This window comes from Pituophis catenifer, unplaced genomic scaffold (genome assembly GCF_029215685.1).
Source record: "Pituophis catenifer annectens isolate HBS135680 unplaced genomic scaffold, rPitCat1.0.hap2 SCAF_7, whole genome shotgun sequence".
Lineage (NCBI taxonomy): Eukaryota > Metazoa > Chordata > Lepidosauria > Squamata > Colubridae > Pituophis > Pituophis catenifer.
In genome coordinates, this window is record NW_027256887.1 from 39,341,589 (window position 1) to 39,363,474 (window position 21,886).

Here is a 21,886-nt window from a genome sequence, read left to right on the forward strand (position 1 = left end):
TCAACTGAGATGGAAAGAGGACCAAAAAACTGGTATTATGTTGCATGAGGAAGAATTGGTTAGACATATAAAAGAAAAAGGTCCAATGCATATTAAAAGGCTTTATAATGTTTTGTTAGAAAGGGATTCAGAAACTGAATTGGTTAAAGATTGTATGATTAAGTGGGCACAAAATTTTGCAGAACCAGTGATGTTGGAAACATGGGAAAAAAATTGGGTTCAGAATGTTAAATTTACACAGTCGCAGAATTTGAGGGAAAATTTTTATAAAATGTTTTATAGATGGCATTTAGATCCTAAGAAATTGTTGTGCATGTACCCTAATGTTCAACCAAAATGTTGGAGATGTGATTGCTTAGATGCTACATATTATCATGTTTGGTGGATCTGTAAGAAAGTGAAGGCTTTTTGGATAAAAATTTGGTGGGTCATGCTAATCTTCTCTGTATCGTTCCAATTTTAGTATATGTGCTGCCGAAGCGAGGTGTTGTGGCGAGAGGTTCAGAAAGACATGGAGACTTGGAAAAAGCTGCAACTGTCTTTACTTGGAAGAATAGCAGCAGTTAAGATGAATATTTTGCCAAGATTTCTGTTTTTGTTTCAAATGATTCCGGTGCTTAAAAGTGATAAACAACTGAAAGTCTGGCAGTCTGGTGTGAATAAGTTTGTCTGGAACGAGAAAAAGCCGAGAGTGAAATTGAAAATTATGCAAGATGTTCCAGAAAGAGGAGGCCTTAAACTCCCAAACCTACAGTTATATTATGATGCAGCAGCTTTAACTTTAACAAGTGATTGGTTTGGAAATAAAAAGGCTGGAATATTGAATGCAGAAAGTTTTGATCTTGAATTTGGATGGCATGCTTACTTATTTTATGATGATAAAGTTGATAAAGTATTTAAAAGTCATATACTCAGAGATTCTTTGATGAGAGTTTGGAAGAAGCACCGACTCAAATGGGATTATAAAATACCGCTATGGCTGGATCTTGGTCATACCTTGTGGAATACAAATATAATGTCACTCGGGGGGTTTTTATACAAAGAGGTTCTTTTTACAGATGCGGGCAGATGGCAGCTGAAGACATTGCAGACACTGTTGGACGAAGGGATTAATTTAACCTGGTTACAATATAATCAATTACAAATGAGATGGAAAGAGGACCAAAAAACTGGTATTATATTGCATGAGGAAGAATTAGTTAGACATATAAGAGAGAAAGGTCCAATGCATATTAAAAGGCTTTATAATGTTTTGTTAGAAAGGGACTCAGAAACTGAATTAGTTAAAGATTGTATGATTAAGTGGGCACAAAATTTTGAAGAACCAGTGATGTTGGAAACATGGGAAAAAATTTGGGTTCAGAATGTTAAGTTCACACAGTCGCAGAATTTGAGGGAAAATTTTTATAAAATGTTTTATAGATGGCATTTGGATCCTAAAAAGTTGTCATGTATGTACCCTAATGTTCAGCCAAAATGTTGGAGATGCGAATGTTTGGATGCTACGTATTATCATGTATGGTGGACCTGTAGGAAAGTTAAGGCTTTTTGGATAAAAATTTGGTGGGTCATGCAGAATGTTTTGAAGAAAAAAATTCAATTTTCTCCACAATTGTTTTTATTGGGTATAGTTAAGGGTTTTACACGGGGTGAAATAAAACTAATATTGTATATGATAACAGCAGCAAGATTGTTGATAGGTAAATATTGGAAGAATGAAGCTTTGCCTACTATCGAGGAATGGACTTTGAAGATGGCCAGTTTTGCAGAGATGGCGAAGATTTCAGCGTATTTAAAAGATTGTTCACAAGAGACTTATGAATGGGAATGGAAAAGCTGGATAGAATATGTTCAGAACAAATACCAAACTAGAAAGTATCAAATAGCTTTTATTTGAAAATAATGTATTAGAAATATTTTAATGTAAAGAGACAAAGAGGAAAAATTATATAGGGGGAGGGATGGGTTCAGGTTTATATATTAGTGTTATTAGTTATGAGTATGTAATAGGGAAGTCTGGGGGGGAGGGTTAGGGAGGGTTAGGGAGGATGGGAAGTTTGGGGAGGGAGGTGGGGGGGTGAAAAAAGGGGTGAAAATGTAATTGTAAAACTTTTGCAATAAAAAAAAAAAAATTGGTGGGTCATGCAGAATGTTTTGAAGAAAAAAATTCAGTTTTCTCCACAATTGTTTTTATTGGGTAGAGTTAAGGGTTTTACACTGAGTGAAACAAAGTTGATATTGTACATGATAACAGCTGCAAGATTACTAATAGGTCAATACTGGAAAAATGAAGTTATGCCCACTATTGAGGAATGGACTTTGAAGATGGCCAGCTTTGCAGAGATGGCGAAGATTTCAGCATATTTAAAAGATCGCTCACAAGAGACTTACGAATGGGAGTGGAAAAAGTGGATAGATTATGTGCAGAATAAATATCAAACTAGGAAGTATCAGATAGCTTTTAATTGAAAGTGTTATATAGAGATAGAAATATTTGAATTTTGTGAAGATGAGAAAATATATTGGGGGTGGAGGGGTTCAAGTTTTATAAAAAGGGGACTTTGATTTGGATTATATTCTGTGGAAGTCCAGGGGAGAGGGGTGGGTTAGGGGGGGTTAGGGAGGGTTAGGAAGGTTAGGGAGGGTTGGGGGGGGGAAATGGGGAGAAAATGTAATTGTAAAACTTTTCTAATAATAAAAAAAAGATGTTGAGGAGTACTGGGCCTAAAACAGAGCCTTGGGGTACTCCGTTGCATACTTCCTTCCATGTAGATGCAGTTCCATTGAGGACTACACATTGAGTGTGGTTGGTCAGCCAGTTACAAATCCATCTGGTGGTGATGCTGTCTGTTTTACTTTAGTTCCTATTTGATTAAATCTGGGGGACTTTTTTAGAAGTCTCTGTGGAGGTGGGAAAGGAAAAGGAACTTCCCTCTTCAGAAAAACTAGCTTACGTGGCAGGATGGCCTCAAAGAAGCAACAAGGGAATGCAGCGGGGGGGGATCCCCCACACACAAACATGTAACGCAGCCTCCCCCTGCTCAACAGTTACAGACTCAGAAAAAAGATTTTGATGTGGGAGATTTAAAAGAATTTATTTCTAAAGTTTTGGATGATAAATTTCAAAAATCCCAACAGGAAATAGATGATAAACTTCAAAAGTCTCAACAGGAAATTATGCAGGAAATTAATGAAGTTAAAGATATGGTGAAACAGAATCAAAACAAGGTGACTAAAAAAATATCAGAGGTGGCGTCTGGCCTTGCAGAATTTATTATTAAAGTTGATTCTAAAGTGGAAGAATTTAAATCAGAAGTCAATGTTAAGATGAAAGATAATGATTATAAAATTTCTGATGTTGATGATAAAATGCAGAGAGTTGAAAATGAAATTGTTATGATGCAATTCAGGGCAATGGAATTCGCAATAAGGCTTCGAGGAATCAGAGACGATGACAGACAAGATTTGAGACAGGTCTGCGCTGAGGCACTGGCTGTGATTCTAAAAATTAATCCTGATGTGGTTTTCTACAAAATAGATAAAATTTACAGAGTGAATTCTTGGGTGGCCAGACAAAGACAACTGCCTAGAGATGTGGTCATATATTTTACGGACAGAGCAATAAGAAATGACATCCTGCAAAAATCTTTTCATACTACTGTGCAAGTGGGGGGCTCACAAATTGGAGTCTACAAAGAATTACCACCTAAAATGTTGAAAACCAGAAAAGATTTTGGCTTTCTTGTTAAAGAATTGCAAAATCAACAGATACCATTTCGGTGGGATGCCCCAACTGGTATAATTTTGAGATACAAGGGAGAAAGACATCGTTTGAACACTGTGGAGAAGGCGGAGCATTTTTATACTACTATCCTTAAAGAAAGAACACCATCTCCGCGTACATCCACAGTTCTGGAGATTAAGGAGAGTGATAAAAAGCAACTTCAACAAGAATCTCAAGAACAGTCTAAGCAGGAACCAGAGGAAACGCAGGGCGCTGAAGGAGGTTTTCTGGATGAGCCTTTGTTGGAATCTTCTCCAATCTTGGACCCGGTTCAGATGGTTGAAGTTAAGGATCAGCGTATAACTCGAGCTAAGTCTAAGCAACTTAAAGAAAAGCAACAACAGGAAAGACAAGATAAAAAGGGAGCTAAGAGTACTACACAAGAGACTGGAGCCATGGGGGGAGCAAGACCGAAGATTCTGGAAGACATTCGGTTATTCTGCTCTTTGCTCCAGAAAGATAAAGATGACGATTAAGTGTTTATCTTGGAATGTGAATGGGTTGAATTCAGCACAGAAAAGGAAGAAATTATTTGCATATTTGAAACAATTTAATAATGATATAATTTGTTTACAAGAAACGCATATCACAACTCAAGATCAAAAGTATTTGATAAATTCCAAATTAGGAACACATTTTATATCTTCAACTTCACAAAAAAAGAATGGTGTGGTTATTTATGTAAATAAAAAGTTAACAGCTAAAGTTATAGAAGCAGATGAAGATGGTAGGTTTGTAGCAATTGAATTGCTTACAGCAAATGGCCAAATTCTTCTGATTGGAATTTATGCTCCCAATCAACAACAGGACCATTTCTATAAAATGTTACATACTAAAATATTGCAATGGGACTACAGATCTATTTTAATTATGGGAGACTGGAATGGAGTAATTGATTCTAAATTAGATAAAAAGAGTTGGCAAAGTCTAGAATCAGATTACCACAGACCTTTTTTGACATGAAAGAAGATATGGAACTAAAAGATGTTTGGAGAATACATAATCCAAAAGAATTGGACTACACTTTTTTTTCTGACAGACACAGATCCTTCTCTAGGATTGACTTTATTTTGTTGTCAGATGATTTACTTGTCAAGACAAAAAGAACAAAGATTTTTCCAAGAACTTTGACTGACCATAGCCCAGTATGGATAGAAATTGAGATAGGCAAGACTGAAAGACGCTCTTGGAGATTAAATGAGAACTTGTTCAGATACGAAAAAAATATAATAGAACTTAAAAAGTACCTGAAAGAATTTTTTGAAATAAATTTGAATAAAGGTACCCCAATTGAAATTGTGTGGGATGCAAGCAAAGCTTATATGAGAGGGGTGCTTATTTATATGAACTCTAAATATAGACTGAATCGACAAAAGAAAAGAATTGAATTGGAAGCAGAAATAAAGAATAAAGAACATTTACGTATTAAAAATCCAACAGATGAAAGAATACGTGGTGCTATAAAAATTTTGAAAGACCAATTTCAAATGCTTATGGCGGAACAAGTTGCAACAAACTTACAATATGCGAAGCATAATACATTTTGTAATGCCAATAAACCGGGCAGATGGTTGGCCTATACATTGAGGAAAAAACAGAGTATACGGACTATTGATAGTATTGATATTGGAGGGAAAGAAATTTTTCAACAAAAATTAATTAAAGAAGTTTTTGTGGACTATTACACCAAACTATATGCTAAAGAGGATGTGCAGAATAGATTTATAGAAAAATACTTAGTTAATACAAGAGTTACAAAAATTACTGACCAACAAAAGGAAAGAATGAATTATCCTATAACAGAGGAGGAGATATTAGTAGCAATTAAACAATTAAAAACAGCCAAAGCTCCTGGAACGGACGGTTTGACTGCAGTGTATTATAAAACTTTGCAAGCAGAAATGGTGGAACAACTCAGAGATCTATTTTGTAATATTCAACAAGGGGGTAAAATACCCCCATCATGGACAACAGCTTATATATCTCTGATACCAAAAGAGCAAGCAGGTCCTAAAAAACCGGAGAACTATAGACCAATATCTCTTCTGAATACTGATTACAAAATTTATGCAAAAGTATTAGCCAACAGGTTGATGCCAGTAATCCAAAAGGTGATTCATGATGATCAAGCGGGATTTATCGAGGGTAGATACATGAAGGACAATGTAAGGCAAGTAATAGATTTATTGGAATATCTTGAGAAGAATAAACAGATCCCTGCAGTGCTGGTTTTCTTGGATGCAGAGAAGGCCTTTGATAGAGTGGATTGGAATTTTCTACTAAAGACTTTAAAAAAGATGGACTTTGGGGATCAATTTATACAGGCCATTTCAGCAATTTATCAAGAGCAAAAGACACAGATTATTATTAATGGAAGTTTGACAACAGAGTTTAAAATTGAAAAAGGAACAAGACAAGGTTGTCCGTTATCCCCACTGTTATTTATTTTAACATTAGAAGTCTTACTGAATACAATACGGGATTCGAGTACCTTGAAAGGTATAGTGATAAGGCAAGAGGACTATAGAATAAGGGCATTTGCAGATGATCTGGTTGTTACCCTAACACAGCCGATGGAATCAATAATCCAGATGAAAGACATTATAAAAGACTATGGTACAGTATCAGGATTTAGACTGAACCAGAAAAAAACTAAGATGATAGTTAAAAATATGACACAAGATCGAAAACACGAACTTGAAAGGAGGGCAGGTTTTGAGATTGTACCAAAGGTTAAATATCTAGGAGTTCAGGTTGCAGAATCAAATATGAAATTGTTTCAAAATAATTATGAGGTGTTGTGGCGAGATGTACAGAAAGATATGGAGTCTTGGAAAAAACTGCAGCTGTCTTTACTTGGAAGAATAACAGCAGTTAAGATGAACATTTTGCCAAGATTTCTTTTTTTGTTTCAAATGTTTCTGGTGCTTAAAAGTGATAAACAACTGAAAGTGTGGCAAACTGGAGTGAATAAGTTTGTCTGGAACGAGAAAAAACCGAGAGTGAAATTGAAAATTATGCAAGATGTTCCAGAAAGGGGAGGTCTTAAACTTCCAAACCTACAGTTATATTATGATGCAACAGCTTTGACTCTAACAAGTGATTGGTTTGGAAGGAAAAAGACTGGAATATTGAATATAGAAAGTTTTGATCTTGAATTTGGATGGCATGCTTACTTATTCTATGACAACAAAGTGGATAAAGTATTTAAAAGCCATATACTTAGAGACTCTTTGATGAGATTTTGGAAGAAGCACCGATTCAAATGGGATTATAAAATACCGCTATGGCTGGATCTTGGTCATACTTTGTGGAATACAAATATAATGTCACTCGGGGGGTTTTTATACAAAGAGGTTCTTTTTACAGATGCGGGCAGATGGCAGCTGAAGACACTACAGACACTGTTGGCTGAAGGGATTAACTTAACTTGGCTACAATATAATCAATTACAATTGAGATGGAAAGAGGACCAAAAAACTGGTATTATGTTGCATGAGGAAGAATTGGTTAGACATATAAAAGAGAAAGGTCCAATGCATATTAAAAGGCTTTATAATGTTTTGTTAGAAAGGGATTCAGAAACAGAGTTAGTTAAAGATTGTATGATTAAGTGGGCACAAAATTTTGAAGAACCAGTGATGTTGGAAACATGGGAAAAAATTTGGGTTAAGTATGTAAAATTTACACAGTCGCAAAATCTGAGGGAAAATTTCTATAAAATGTTTTATAGATGGCACTTAGACCCCAAAAAATTGTCGTGTATGTACCCTAATGTTCAGCCAAAATGTTGGAGATGTGACTGTTTAGATGCTACATATTATCATGTTTGGTGGACTTGTAGGAAAGTTAAGGCTTTTTGGATAAAAATTTGGTGGGTTATACAGAATGTTTTAAAGAAAAAAATTCAATTTTTTCCACAACTGTTTTTATTGGGTATAGTTAAGGGTTTTACATTGGGTGAAACAAAGTTGATATTGTATATGATAACAGCAGCAAGATTATTGATAGGTAAATACTGGAAAAATGAAGCTTTGCCCACTATCGAGGAATGGACTATGAAGATGGCCAGTTTTGCAGAGATGGTGAAGATTTCAGCATATCTAAAAGACTGTTTACAAGAGACTTATGAATGGGAATGGAAAAAGTGGATAGATTATGTTCAGAACAAATACCAAACTAGGAAGTATCAAATAGCTTTCATTTGAAAATGATATATTAAGATAGAAATATGTTAATGTAATGAAGATAAAAAAGAAAATTATAAGGGGGAGGGAGGGGTTCAAGTTTTATATAAGTTTTATACAAAGGGGTTTTTTTTTTTACTTGATATGAGTATACTGTGTGGAAGTCCGGGGGGAGGGGAGGGTTAGGGAGGTTGGGAAGGCTGGGGTGGGTTGGGGGGGGAAAGGGGTGAAAATGTAATTGTAAAACTTTTGCAATAAAAAAAAATGAAAGTATAATTCAGTATGTGTCAGAATAACTTAGCCCTGCAATTCTATGCACAATTTCTCAGAAGAGAGTCACAATAAACCCAACAGAATATATTCTGTTAGCTGCAGAACAAGACTGTTCTATAAGATGATCTACAGAACTAATATCCTTAAGAATTCATGCTTAGTTTAGTAATACTCATTACTACTTTTGCCTTTGATTTGCTTTTTTGGAAACAGCTTATACAATCCATATCTGGAATAACAACATCTACAACTGTACATATGGATTGCAGCACTTTTTCTGTATTTAGCTGCACTGAAATGCTTTTGGCATAATCTCTCCATTAGATACACCAGGGACAAATGCCTGGGAAAGCATTTCATGGACATTTTAGGAAATCTTGCTAACAGCTGTGTTTTTCCAGTCACAATGCTTTCAAAGGTTACAACGAACATACTCAAGCCAAATGAGACAAAGTTTAAGGAGAAAAATATCTGAATTGTCAGCCCAAGGAAAGGAACAATATTTTATTTTAGAAAGCAGGATATTTTCCTCCAAATTAGGGGCCATGAGAAAAAAAAATATTGCTAACGATTGTCCAAAGCAGTGATACATTCTAGGTCTTGGAATATTGGTCACTGGTATTAGGGATAGTTCAATGTTGCCTGGCATGAAAAATATGATGATTTCCCATATTTTCCATGTGTAGTAAGTAACATATGTTCTTAAGGACAAACTATGTATTCAGTCTCACTGCTCAGCATTTGGTATCAGTGGTTTATTTTTCTCTATTTTTTTTCCTTACTCTAAAGATAGCTACTCTTCAGTTCAATCCAGCAGCCTGTATATATGAGAAACATTGACATGTAACTTGGAAAAGGCTGATCTTTCATTGTATTTGCTACCTAGGGTGGCTGCCTCAGTTTGTCCATAGGTTAGGACAATCCTGCTGCATGATAGTCAGGTTCCAGATATTTCTACAGGGACACTGGCATTTTGGTGGGAGGAAGGGGGGAGGAATGGAGTGATCTGTATATGAAGTTTCTGTTTCTATTTCTTGCATTACTGTATTAATCGCTATATGAAGTTGCTGTTTCTGTTTCCTGCAATGATGTAGTGTGGGAGGACTTGGTTAGCATTGCTTTAAATAGCTGGTCTTAAGTGAGAAGCTTCAGTTCTTGCCTAGATTCTTATTGTCACAAACCTTCCAATAAAATCTCCTTTTGGAACAACTGCAGTTTCAAGAGTCCTGCTTTCTTGGGCAGATTGGAGAGACAAAACCTTACAGATACATTTTCAAGATTTGAACACTGGCCAAAAGCTAGGTACTATTGTCAGCCAATTGGGAGGGAATCAGGGAATTGCACCACATCCTACACCTCTTCCAGTTTCTGACACTGCATGCCAATTCCTGATTAGCAATGGGATATCAGACAGAACATTTGATACTGGGTGCCATAGACTGCACATCATCCATTTGAGGCTTATAATTTTGGCTTATGAATTACATCTATATAAATTAAGATGTCATGCTATTTATTCATTAGTTCTATACTTTTATTTTTCCCATTGATTTGATTCATCTAATTAACATATCAATTGATCTTCAAGTAGGTCTCATTTGCATTGTATACATGCATGATCATTATGAAAACTAGAACTGGGCAAGCCTTCAAAGAAGTTCATTGGAAATGAAAACTCTGAAGGGAAACAGGATCCTATTTTCTTCAGCAAGCTAGGTGTTCACTTCATTCACTATTCTGCTTTCACGTTTTTGTGAAAATGCAGTGGTGTAACTCCATGAAACAAAACACCATCTCATGGTATTTATAGTTAATTCATATATCTGTAACAGAAATCTTATCTGTCCCCTTTCCTGATACGTGGGACAGAGATGCAAATGGTACAGCATATGGGCTTCAGGTCTCACCCAATGTCTCAAATAATTTGGTTTTCTTTTTCTTTCTTTCTCTCTTTTTTTTTTTTTAGCAGAAGCTTAAGCTCAAGAAGCTCAAGAATCAAAAGTGCTCCTTTCAGAATCCTTTCATTGGCACATAGAAAAAGTTTATACTATATGTACCATGGAAATTCTGCAGATATCTAGCAATTAAAAATTGCCTTGGCACCCTGTAGACCAAAAATGTGATTGCTATTATGCCTAGAAGAGTTCTTTTCTCTGAGAGTATGAGCTAGTGAAGTATTCTTAGTGTTCTGTTGTGATGAAATAAGCTACTATACTGTCCATAAGTCCTTTGCTTTGTTATAGAATGATTGTTAAATAAAAACAACAAAGAATCTCTCTAACAAATTCATCCTCATTGTCACAATTTTCTTTTTCTGGAATATGTTGGTTAGATCTGAATATTGTTCATTTGAAGCTTTAAGTCAATACCAAGTCACAATCAGAGTATATTTTCACACCTGAGATTTGTATTACAAATTGTTTACATTTTTTAAAATAAGCCCTGAAATTTAAATCTCAAGTAAATAGTTTCCAGATTTACTGTTTTTAAGCTGTCATAGATAAACTTTTCCTACATATTATTAAGGTTATTGTTGAACAAGTACCTCAAGATAATTGGAAACAAATGTAATCTTTATGGGAAATGGGCGGTTCAAAAATGTGATCAATAAAAACAAACAAACAAATAAATATAAATGGATTTTATTTCTTTATAAGCTTTTATTGGGATAAAAACTGAAAAATGCATATGCATGCAGACCAAACATTGAATAGGAATTAATTCCTTAAATTTGTTATGAAAAGTTCAGACATGTTAGCTTTCTGTTAATGTGTAATTATCCTTTATATTATTCTTGTGGCCTTTGTTTAGAGTCTTTCTCCACAATTACCGTACACTGAAATTCCTTCTCCCTAGCCTTGAATCATTAGAAAACAACAAACATGAAACCTACTACAAATCCTACCTGGGCTCTGTGGTTCCCATCAAAGCTGGTCAATCCACTTCCCTGCAAAATAATTAGTGAAGAAGCCTAACAGATTTTACATATCATGAGCCTGTCCTTAGTGTGGAAATAAGGGGTAAGATCGTAATCACAAGGCTAGCTCACTAATAGACTGAGATCATCAATCGTGTAAATTAATTTGATGATGTCTACTTTCATTCATTCCATTGAACTATTTTGATCACTTGATTCAAAGATTCAATTTGAAGGAGTAATTCAGATGGATCACCTTCAAATTACATCTCTGAATCAAATTTTCCCATGGCCTTACTTTGCTTATGTTCAAAAACAAACAATCCTTTTGGGTTGGATGGATATTACAAAGGAAATACAGTGTTTCTAAGACTCTAAGTGAGTAGTTTGTTTCCTCCACTAAAAGATAAACAGACAGGAAGCTAAATTTCAGCCACAAGATGGACAGAACCCAATCAGATTATGCATACAATACCCAAAGCATTGCATGAACACACCATGGTGAAGACACATACAACACTAAGTTATAATGTGATACATTTGCTTTGAGCTTAAAATGTTGTACAAGCAAGCATCTCTAGTTTATGAAGCAAGGTTTCAGGCTTAGTATGTTGAATATTAGACAAATATTAGTTGATATTTAGGTGCAGGTCCTTCAATTTCTATTTTATAGATGAAAGTAAATGAACTTAAATGGAGCATTTTTTCTAAGAGTCTGTGAAACCAAGACTATATTTGTGGGTAGAATGATAGGTTGTGTGCTAGGTTTTTTTTTTAGCTCACCATGAGCTCTACTGAACACAGTCAATGCTCAGCGAATGTTTCACAGCATTGTTCTAATTCTGTTGGTTTATTTGTTAATTTGTGGTTTTTAACTTAGAAACAAATGTGAATGTAGCTTCTCAGACTCATTCAAAGACATTTCTTCAGCATACAGTATGTATGATCAAGTCATGCCTTTGTTCAGGCTTGTTGCCATAACACCATACTTCCTCTTGCTTTTTTTTAAAAGACACATTGCAGCAATCTGTTTGCGAAATCAGGATTAGATATGTCTCTTCTTCATGATGTGCCAGGTTCCTTCTTGTCTCAGATTGAAGCTTGGCAGCTTTTATGTAAGACTGGAAAAGCAGTGGGAGAAGAGCAGGAAACACTATAAGCAGGCTTTAAAGAGGAGGAGGAATGCTGGCAGTCACAAACAGAATACAGAGAACATCCATCAGCGATCAAAGCTTTTCTCTGGATGCCACAAATGTCTCACTGAAGTCTGCTGGGCAATTTGTTGCTCAGTTTTCACATTCAGAAAGAGCAGTTCTGCATTCTTCTAACAAAAAATGTAGCTTAATGCTAGAGCAAAACATACAATTAATTGATCATAATTGCTCAAAGCTCAGAAGGTCAGAACCATGCTGAGAAGGGATGCTGATTTCTAAGTTGCCACTTTTCAGTTGCAGAAGAAATGTAACATGCTTTATTGGAGAAATTGTTATCTTAAATAATAATCTGTGTTTTACTAATATGTAAGGAGGGACTTATTGTATCTCCTATTTTAAATTTAAATATAACATTGCATTTTCTGTTTCCTTGACTCTGCTATCCTAAAGGATTTCTGAAAACGTTTTAATCTGATTATCACCTTAGTGCAGAACAATGATCTATAAATCTGAAATCATGAAACACTCAGTAGCTAAATATGTATTGACTTTCCCTTCCTACAAAAATGATTTTTATTAAATTCAATGTCAATATTGTTTTTCCCCCATTTTCAAGACTTAATACCAATAGGCAAACTAGTGGGAACCACAAATGCTGAATAACTCTTGGAATTGTATTTTACTTAATTAACTTTAGGAACTTGAATGGGCCATGTACTTTTCCAATGAAAAGTACATGGCCAATGTACATGAAAAGTACATTCCAATGAAAAGTACAGATTCTTCAGAACACTTCAACATAATATTAAACTATGTGGCAAATGAGCTTGATCCACAGAATTCACTAAATAGACATGCACAGAATTATTATTTAAGAAATTTTTAAAAACTCCAGACAGCATTACTGTAACATCTATACCCAAATTTAACAAAGTGTAAATACTCTAAGTAGGAGGTAATTTCTGCTTGAAATTTGCTAGCTCAAATACCTTTGGTTTTTTGAAAGAGATTTTTGGAAACTATTCTGTCTAAAAAGGGAGTATCATATTTATAGTTAATGGTTTCCCTGCTTCTTTGCCCAATCAGCCACACTGAAAAAAATAGGCATTCATTGCTTATTTTTCTTCGGACATATCATTTGGCAATGATTAAAAAAAAAAAAACTTACTTCCATTTTACAGTTCTTCCATCACTGGAAGGATGAAAGAAAGTAGCACATTTCTAAATTTTAGTAGCAAATGAAAAAGAAAGGCTCATGTTTTCACTATTTGAAAGAGTTAGACACCAGAATAGACCACATTTTTATTTTCCTTCCTGAGCATGGGCTAAAATGAGAAACTAGCAGAACATGTCAAGTTCATCTGGTAAAAAAAAAAAGGAAGTCCACTGTTTCACCTTTCTCCTGCTGAATAGAATAGAATAGAATAGAATAGAATAGAATAGAATAGAATAGAATAGAATAGAATAGAATAGAATAGAATAGAATAGAATAGAATAGAATAGAATTCTTTATTGGCCAAGTGTGATTGGACACACAAGGAATTTGCTTGTGACATAAAGAAAAATAAAATTCATTCATCAAGAGTCATAAGTCAACACTTAGTGATAGTCATAGGTTATTAATAAGCAATCAAATCATACTAGGAAACAAATAAAACAATATAAATTGTAAAGATATAAGCAACATGGTTTAGTCATAAGTGGGAAGAGATAGAAAATCAATTCAGTGGTAGTTTACTTATTAAAAACAATAAGATGCAAATATCCAGGTTTTCACCACTGCATCAGTAAGCTAATGGGAAAAAAATATGTGCTGTTCTACTGTGTAAATTAATAAAGATAAAAGGGTGTGTGTCAGGGGTGAAATCCAGCAGGTTCTGAAAGGTTCTGGAGAACCGGTAGTGGAAATTTTGAGTAGTTCAGAGAATCGGTAGCAGAAATTTTGAGTAGTTTGAAGAACCAGCAAATACCACCTCTGGCTGGCCCCAGAGTAGCGTGGGAATGGAGATTTTGCAGTATATACTAAATACTATAAATATACAAAATACTATAAAAAGGAAGCCCACAGGCACTACAGTACAGTCCCCCAGAGGGAATCATTTCAAAACTTTTTGTCCTTCCTTGTATGGTAGGGAGGGAGGAGTTGGGGTGGGTGGGCTTGTCTCAGAATGTGCAATGTCAAATTTGAAAGAGCTTATCCAGTTTACTTCTTAAATGTCTTGTGCTCCACCCAGAAATGGCTCCTAGTTCCATATTTTTACAGTATCTCTTCAGGCAATGGAAGATGGTGCACTACTTCTAATTAAAGAAAAATCCAAAAGTGTAAATATCAATATCAGGAAAATTTCTAGGTCAAAAGGTGACAACCAAACTTTGTGCTAAATTTAGTGCTCAGCTATATACTCTATATATTCAGCTCCTATTTCTATAGTTGTGCTCATCATTTCCAAACATAACAATATATAGTTTTTTCCAGTATGCAATGTAATCCAATACCTCTTTATTCGCAATAGTCGCCTATACTGAAGTCAATGAAACTGACTCCCAAGTAAAAGAGCATGATTATCAGAACTGAAATAAATGATGAGCACAGTTTTCCATTTCATGGAATAACTGCATAACCCCTGCCTTGTGGGTAGGGAAAGTGGATAAGAAAGTGGATTCAAACCAATCCATACATTTTAAAACTTCTTAGAATGTTTAAATTGAAGATAAGAAATCACTTCTGATCAGTAGTGAAGTGAAAAAGAAATATAGGGGACTTCCGCTACTCCTCAACACCCTTTGTCACTGCGTTTTGGGGATCCCTTCAGGGGCATGGGACCCAGAGAGCCCTGCGGACAAAAGAGAGAGCCAGGCGAGCAAGAAAGTGGGGCGCAAACACTTCTCGCAAGACCGGGCGGCACTGTCGATCCAACATGGTGAGTCGGCCAGCTGATGGCGGGCCTGAAGCTGTAATAACCAACAAAAAGACGGGAGCTAAGAGGGAGATCAGAGGTGCCGTGTTAGATCTGGAATCACGCTTTCCATACCTTCCATACCTTGGTGCGATATATCTTCGAGAGAGGAGATCGGTGGAGTCGGGAGAGGAGAGCTCGGTGCAGTGAGAGGCGGCGACGGAGAGTGCGGAGCAGATCGTAGAGGCGGAGAGCCGACAAGCCGACGTGGAGAAGAGAATACGGAGGGAGCAGATCGCTTGCATAGAGAGCTTTGGAGGGCGCGGAGAGAGAGAAGAGAAAGCAAATATTTGTGTGGCTGGCGCTGTGATCAATTAGCGAAGGGGGATGCAAGCAGGAGACTGAATTATTTTTGAGTGCTTCAGTGAAACAGGAAGTGCAGCCATCATCATCAGGAGTGAGAGAGCAGAAGACTGACAAGGAGATAAGGAGACGATCTAGCAGCGAGATTCATCATAGAGTAGTGTCAGAATTCACCAGGAGCGGAGAGGAGAAGACTCACGACTACGTGAACATTATTCTTTATAAACATTTATTTACACATAACTAAAGAACTAAAGAAATAAAAAAAAGAAGGAAAAGAGAAGAAGAAGAGGATCTCTATATCCTTATTGTATATATAATTCTGATACTCTGATACCTATTCCTCCTCCCTTTCCTTTCAGTGATTTTGTCTCTAATACTCTAATTTTGATCCCTTAAACATTATTGCTAATAAGAACTGTTAATTGTTAAGGAATATAGAAATTAAGTGTTGATTTTACCTTGTTGTTACTAGACATATTTACATATAAGGATTTAGATTTATAAATAACTAATTAATTATTTCATTATATTTATTCTCATGGATAGTATTTATTAACTTATTTATATCAACTATTTACATTAACATTTTAACTTAACTATATAAGAATCACAGTATTTATCGGAATATATAGGTATACATATATATAGGTATGAATATATATATAGGTATAAAATCTTGGTTTTGTAATTATAGGTGAGAATTAATTTGGAACTTGGTAATGTGATTTAACCTATTAGCTTTAAATTATTAAGGAAGTTAGAGAATCTCTCTGTGCTAAAAGAACTTGATTTAAGAAAGAAGCTTTGATGAATTGATCCCTTTTAGTTAAGATAGTAAATTTCTCAAATAGGAACTTAAGAAGCGGAACTAACAGGGGAAATAGGGGCAAAAGCCATTGAATGATCATTTGGAGAAATATTGAGAAAATTATAAGAGAACAAAAGCTAACTCTGAAAGAAATGGCAACTATGACCTCAACAATTCTGAAAACTGGCAAAAAAAACTCCATCTAACCCTACCTTGTCAACGATGTCTCCAGCGACTCAGAAGTCATTAGAAGGCCTGCAGAAATTAGACAAGCCACCAACAACCCCAACTCTCCAAACAGTACAATCCTCTTTGTCATTAATTCAGGAGACCATGCTCGCAATGCAGGAGAAATTGTTAAATAATCATTCCAAATTAAAGATGGACATTCACGTTTTGGATTCAAAAATGAATGAGATTCAATCCTCTATCGCTAATAATGAGAGAAGAATCCAAAATGTAGAACAAAGGATGGAACAAAGTGAAAAAAAATTAGAAATGGTGGACCAGACCTTCGCGATACAGAATAAAGAAATCGAAGAATCTCTGATACAATTGGAAATGGACAAGGGTCCATATTACCTTCGCTTCCAAAATATTTGTGAAGAAAAGGAAGAGGACTTAGGTGACAAAATGGCTGAGCTGATAGCGGACGCCCTTCAGCAAGACAAACAAGACATTATTAGAGAACTTGATGAGGTTTATAGGGTCCAAACGAATTATGTGAGGAGAAATAGGCTCCCTAGGGAGGTCCACGTGAGGTTTGCCAGAAAGAAAGTAAGGGACATTCTATTCAATATTGCGAGAGAAGAACAGATTGTATTCAAAGGAAAGGAGGTGAATATTCTGAAACAAATACCGAGAAGAGTGAGGGAAGTGAGGAAAAATTACAGGTTTCTGGCGAGCCAACTGGACAGAAGAAATATCATATTTAGATGGATCCTGCCAGAGGGAATGCTAGTTTCATGGCAAGGAAGAAAAATCAAAATTGATAGTTTAAGTGTAGCACAAGATTTTTTAGACCAACTAAGAGGAGGAGTAGAAGAACAAATTAGCAAGGAAGAGATCGATACAGTAAACACGGAAGAAGAAACCTCACAAGAGCAAAGCACAAAGGAAGAAATAGAGGAGGAGGAGAAGAAGCAGAAGAAAAAGGAAAGAAGACTAGACCAGTAAGAGCAGTAACATTAAAGACAAACAAGAACTAGAAACCGGACACAACACAAGAAATGGACGGCTTAAAAACCTTATCCTTAAATGTTAACTGTCTAAACAACCACAAAAAAAGGAAGATAATTCTATCAAAATTGGTAAAACAGAACCCAGACATAATTTGTATACAGGAGGTCCATATAAAAAAAGATGAGGCAAATTGTCTAGAATTTACTAAATTTGGCAAATTATTTATGTCATTAGCAGAGAAAAAGAAAAGGGGAGTGGTTATGTATGTGAAAAAAGGAACTGAGGCAGAATTAAAATATAAAGACACCAAAGGGAGAATTCTAATGGTAGAAATCAAGAGAGGTAATTCAAAAATGATGTTGGTGGGGGTATATGCCCCGAATAAAAAACAGGGACAATTTTATAAAAAATTACATGAACAATTAGGAAACTGGGCCCATGTTGAAATATGTATGTTAGGTGACTTTAATGGTATTGTCAACCCAGAGAAAGATTATAAAAGTGGGGAAAGGAAAAAAAAATAAAAGGCTACCTCTGCCAAAAAGCTTTTTTGATCTGGTGGATGAAATAAATTTAATTGATATGTGGCGTACACTACATCCGCATGACTCCCAATATACCTTTTACTCAACTTCACAGAACTCTTGGTCCAGAATTGACATGGTATGGACTACTAGAAAACTAGGTCTAGAAGTTAAGAAAGTGGATATAAGTACAAATACCTGGGCAGATCATAAACTTCTTGAAGTAAATTGGCATTATACAAATAAGAGAAAGCAACAGAGATGGAGTCTAAGGACTAACATTTTGAATGAAAAAGAGTTTATAATAAAATTAAATGAAGAAATTAAGCACTTCTTTATTGAGAATGGCAAGCAAGGCACGGCGAAGGAAATTGTATGGGATACCATGAAAGCGTATGTGAGAGGAGTAGCGATATCGCATATGGCGTTTAAAAATAAGGAAAAAAGGAAAGCTAGGGAGGCTTATAATAGGAAGCTAGAAGAAGCGGATAATAAATTACAACAAAACCCGGGAGACGAGGTGGCTAAACAAAAATGGATGATGGCAAGGCATAATCTCAATATTCTGGATCAGGAGGAGTTGGCGCAAAAAATTAAGAGAATAAAACACTATCATTTTGAGAACGCTAATAAGTCTGGAAGGTGGCTGGCTTATAGATTAAAAAAAGAACAGGAAAAAAAATCAAATTCTTACATTAGAAGACTCCAAAGGTGATATTTTGACAAAAGAAGAGGATAAATTAGAAAGAGCGAGAGAATTCTATGAAGCCCTATATAAAGATGAAGGGATCGACCCAGACAAAACTGAACAATACCTGATGGAAGCTAACCTGCCACAGATAACGGAAGAAGAGAAGGAAATGCTAAACAATAGAATCACAATAGAAGAACTTAAATTGGCTCTTATCAAAATTAAAAAAAATAAAACACCAGGCCCAGATGGTCTTCCGGGGGAAATATATACAAAATTTGAGGAAGAACTACAACTAGAATTGTTAGAAATATTTAATGAGGTTTTAGTTGGTACAAGAATCCCAGACTCTTGGAAGGAAACTTATATTACACTCATATTGAAAGAAGGTGCTGACCCAAAACAAATAGCAAATTATAGGCCCATTTCTTTACTAAACTCAGATTACAAATTGTTTACAAGTATAATTGCGGAAAGACTAAAAAAAATTCTAAATGGCTGGATTCATAATGATCGGAAGGGATTCCTCCCAGGGAGGCAAATGAGAGATAATCTGAGGACTGTAATAAATGTCATAGAATACTATGAGCAGCACCCGGAAAAACAGTTGGCGTTAGTGTTTTTGGACGCCCAAAAGGCGTTCGATAACCTGAACTGGAAATTTATGGTTAACCAAATTGACCTAATGGGATTTGGAACAAACTTTAGAAAGATGATAGAAAAAATTTACCATAAACAGAGGGCGAGAATTCTAATAAACGGGGACAAGACGCTGACATTTTGGATACAAAAGGGAGTTAGACAGGGATGCCCCTTGTCCCCTCTACTTTTTATAATGGCGCTGGAAATTTTACTTAGAAAGATCAGAGATAACAAAGAAATTAAAGGACTGCAAATTAAGAAAGAAACATTTAAAACACAAGCCTTTGCAGATCACGTGGCCTTAATAACAGAAGATCCCCTGAAATCTGGCCCTAAATTGCTCCAGGAAGTACAACAGTATGGAGAAGTCGCCGGCTTTAAACTTAATAAAACAAAAACTAAAATATTAGTAAGAAATATGACAGAGGCAAATAAGAAAGAGCTAGAAAAGTCCTTAGATCTTCAGATAGTGAAAAAAATAAAGTACTTGGGAATGTGGATTACCTCAAGATATTCCTCTTTAAAGGAGGATAACTACATCCCATTACTACAAAAAATAAAGCAGGATATAGATAGATGGAAGAAGTTAAAATTATCCTTCACAGGTAAGATCTCAGCAATTAAGATGAACATTCTCCCCAAAATTATATTTTTATTCCAAACTATACCAATGAATCTCGATAAAAAATATTTTCTGGATCTGAAAAAGAAGGTGCAAGACTTTTTATGGGAAGGGAAGAAGGCGAGGATTGCATATAAGACACTGCAAGGGAAAAGAAACATGGGCGGCTTTGGATTACCTGATTGGGAAGTACCGTATTTTCCGGCGTATAAGACGACTGGGCGTATAAGATGACCCCCAACTTTTCCTGTTAAAATATAGGGTTTGGGCTATACTCGCCATATAAGACTACCCCTCTTCCAATGCACACCAAATAAAAATTAAAAAACATCAACTGGCTCACCTACAATGTAAAAGCAGCTGTGCTAGTCCCAAAATGGCCTCTGCAACAAGCAGGAACCTCACATAGCCACAAAAAGCCCCCCAAAAAACTTTCACACTCTAAACACACACAACACAACACAACTGGCTCACCCACAATGTAAAAGCAACTGTGCTAGACCCAAAATGGCCCCTGCAACAAGCAGGAACCTCACACAGCCACAAAAAGTCCAAAAAACCAACTTTCACACTTTACACACACAAAATTCCACATATAGCTTTGTGAGATTTTGTGTGTTTGTGTAGTTAGAGTGAAACACTACAAAAACACACTAAATCTCAGAAAGCTGCACAAATATTATTTTATTTTATTTTTATTTTTATATGAAAGCTAAATTTAAAACTTCCTAAACTTTAAATGGCTAGGTCTAAAAAAGAACAACTAAAAAACCCCCCAATTATAACCCCAATTGACTATTTTTTTTAAAGCTCCCAAAGGGGAAAAAATCTTACCCAATAGAACAGAGATCTTCAGACTTGGCAACTTTAAGACTTGTAGACTTCAACTCCCAGAATTCCTCAGCCAGCTTTGCTTTGCTGGCTGAGGAATTCTGGGAGTTGAAGTCCACAACTCCCTGCTTGCTTGATTGCAGGCAGGGAGTTGCTTGCTGATGGAATAGATTCAGGCAAGGAAGCAAGGCAAGCGTTGCGACAAGCAGCTGAGGTAAGCAAGCTGGAGGGGGAAAACTTTTTTCTTTTACATGGTTTCTGGCGATCCCAGCTGAGTTGCAGGGAACTCAGCTGGGATCGTCAGAGCTGGGATCGACCATCAGAGCTGGGACCATCAGAGCCATGGTTCTGGCGATCCCAGCTGAGTTGCAGGGAACTCAGCTGGGATCGTCAGAGCTGGGATCGACCGTCAGAGCTGGGACCGTCAGAGCCATGGTTCTGGCGATCCCAGCTGAGTTGCAGGGAACTCAGCTGGGATCGTCAGAGCTGGGATCGTCAGAGTAAAAGGGAAAAAACTTTTTTCCTTTTACATGGTTTCTGGCGATCCCAGCTGAGTTGCAGGGAACTCAGCTGGGATCGTCAGAGCTGGGATCGTCAGAGCTGGGATCGCCAGAGCCATTTAAGGCTCGTCAGAGCCTTTCGGGCTGGTCTGCCTGGTTACAGGAGAACGACACCCGGCGTATAAGACGACCCCCGACTTTTGAGAAGATTTTCATGTGTTAAAAAGTCGTCTTATACGCCGGAAAATACGGTATATCAGAAGGCGGCTAAACTAGTATGGATCAAAGAATGGGTCACATTACAAAACAAGAGAATCTTGACGTTAGAAGGCCACGATCTACAGGCAGGCTGGCACACCTATTTATGGGATTTAAAGAACAAGAAAAAATCATATTTCCATAAACACAAATTAAGGGAGACCCTTATTCAAACATGGGAAGAAATTAGGCAACGATTTTATGTGAAAGTACCGAATTGGCTTTCAATCATGGAGGCTCTGACCGCCTC

At 36.2% G+C, this 21,886-nt stretch overlaps 1 pseudogene; it reads right to left on the bottom strand.

Moving 5' to 3' along the window:
* Positions 1-390: 390 nt before the first annotated feature.
* On the bottom strand, positions 391-483 carry LOC139319998 (U6 spliceosomal RNA; annotated as a pseudogene).
* Between the last annotated feature and the right edge of the window lie 21,403 nt (positions 484-21,886).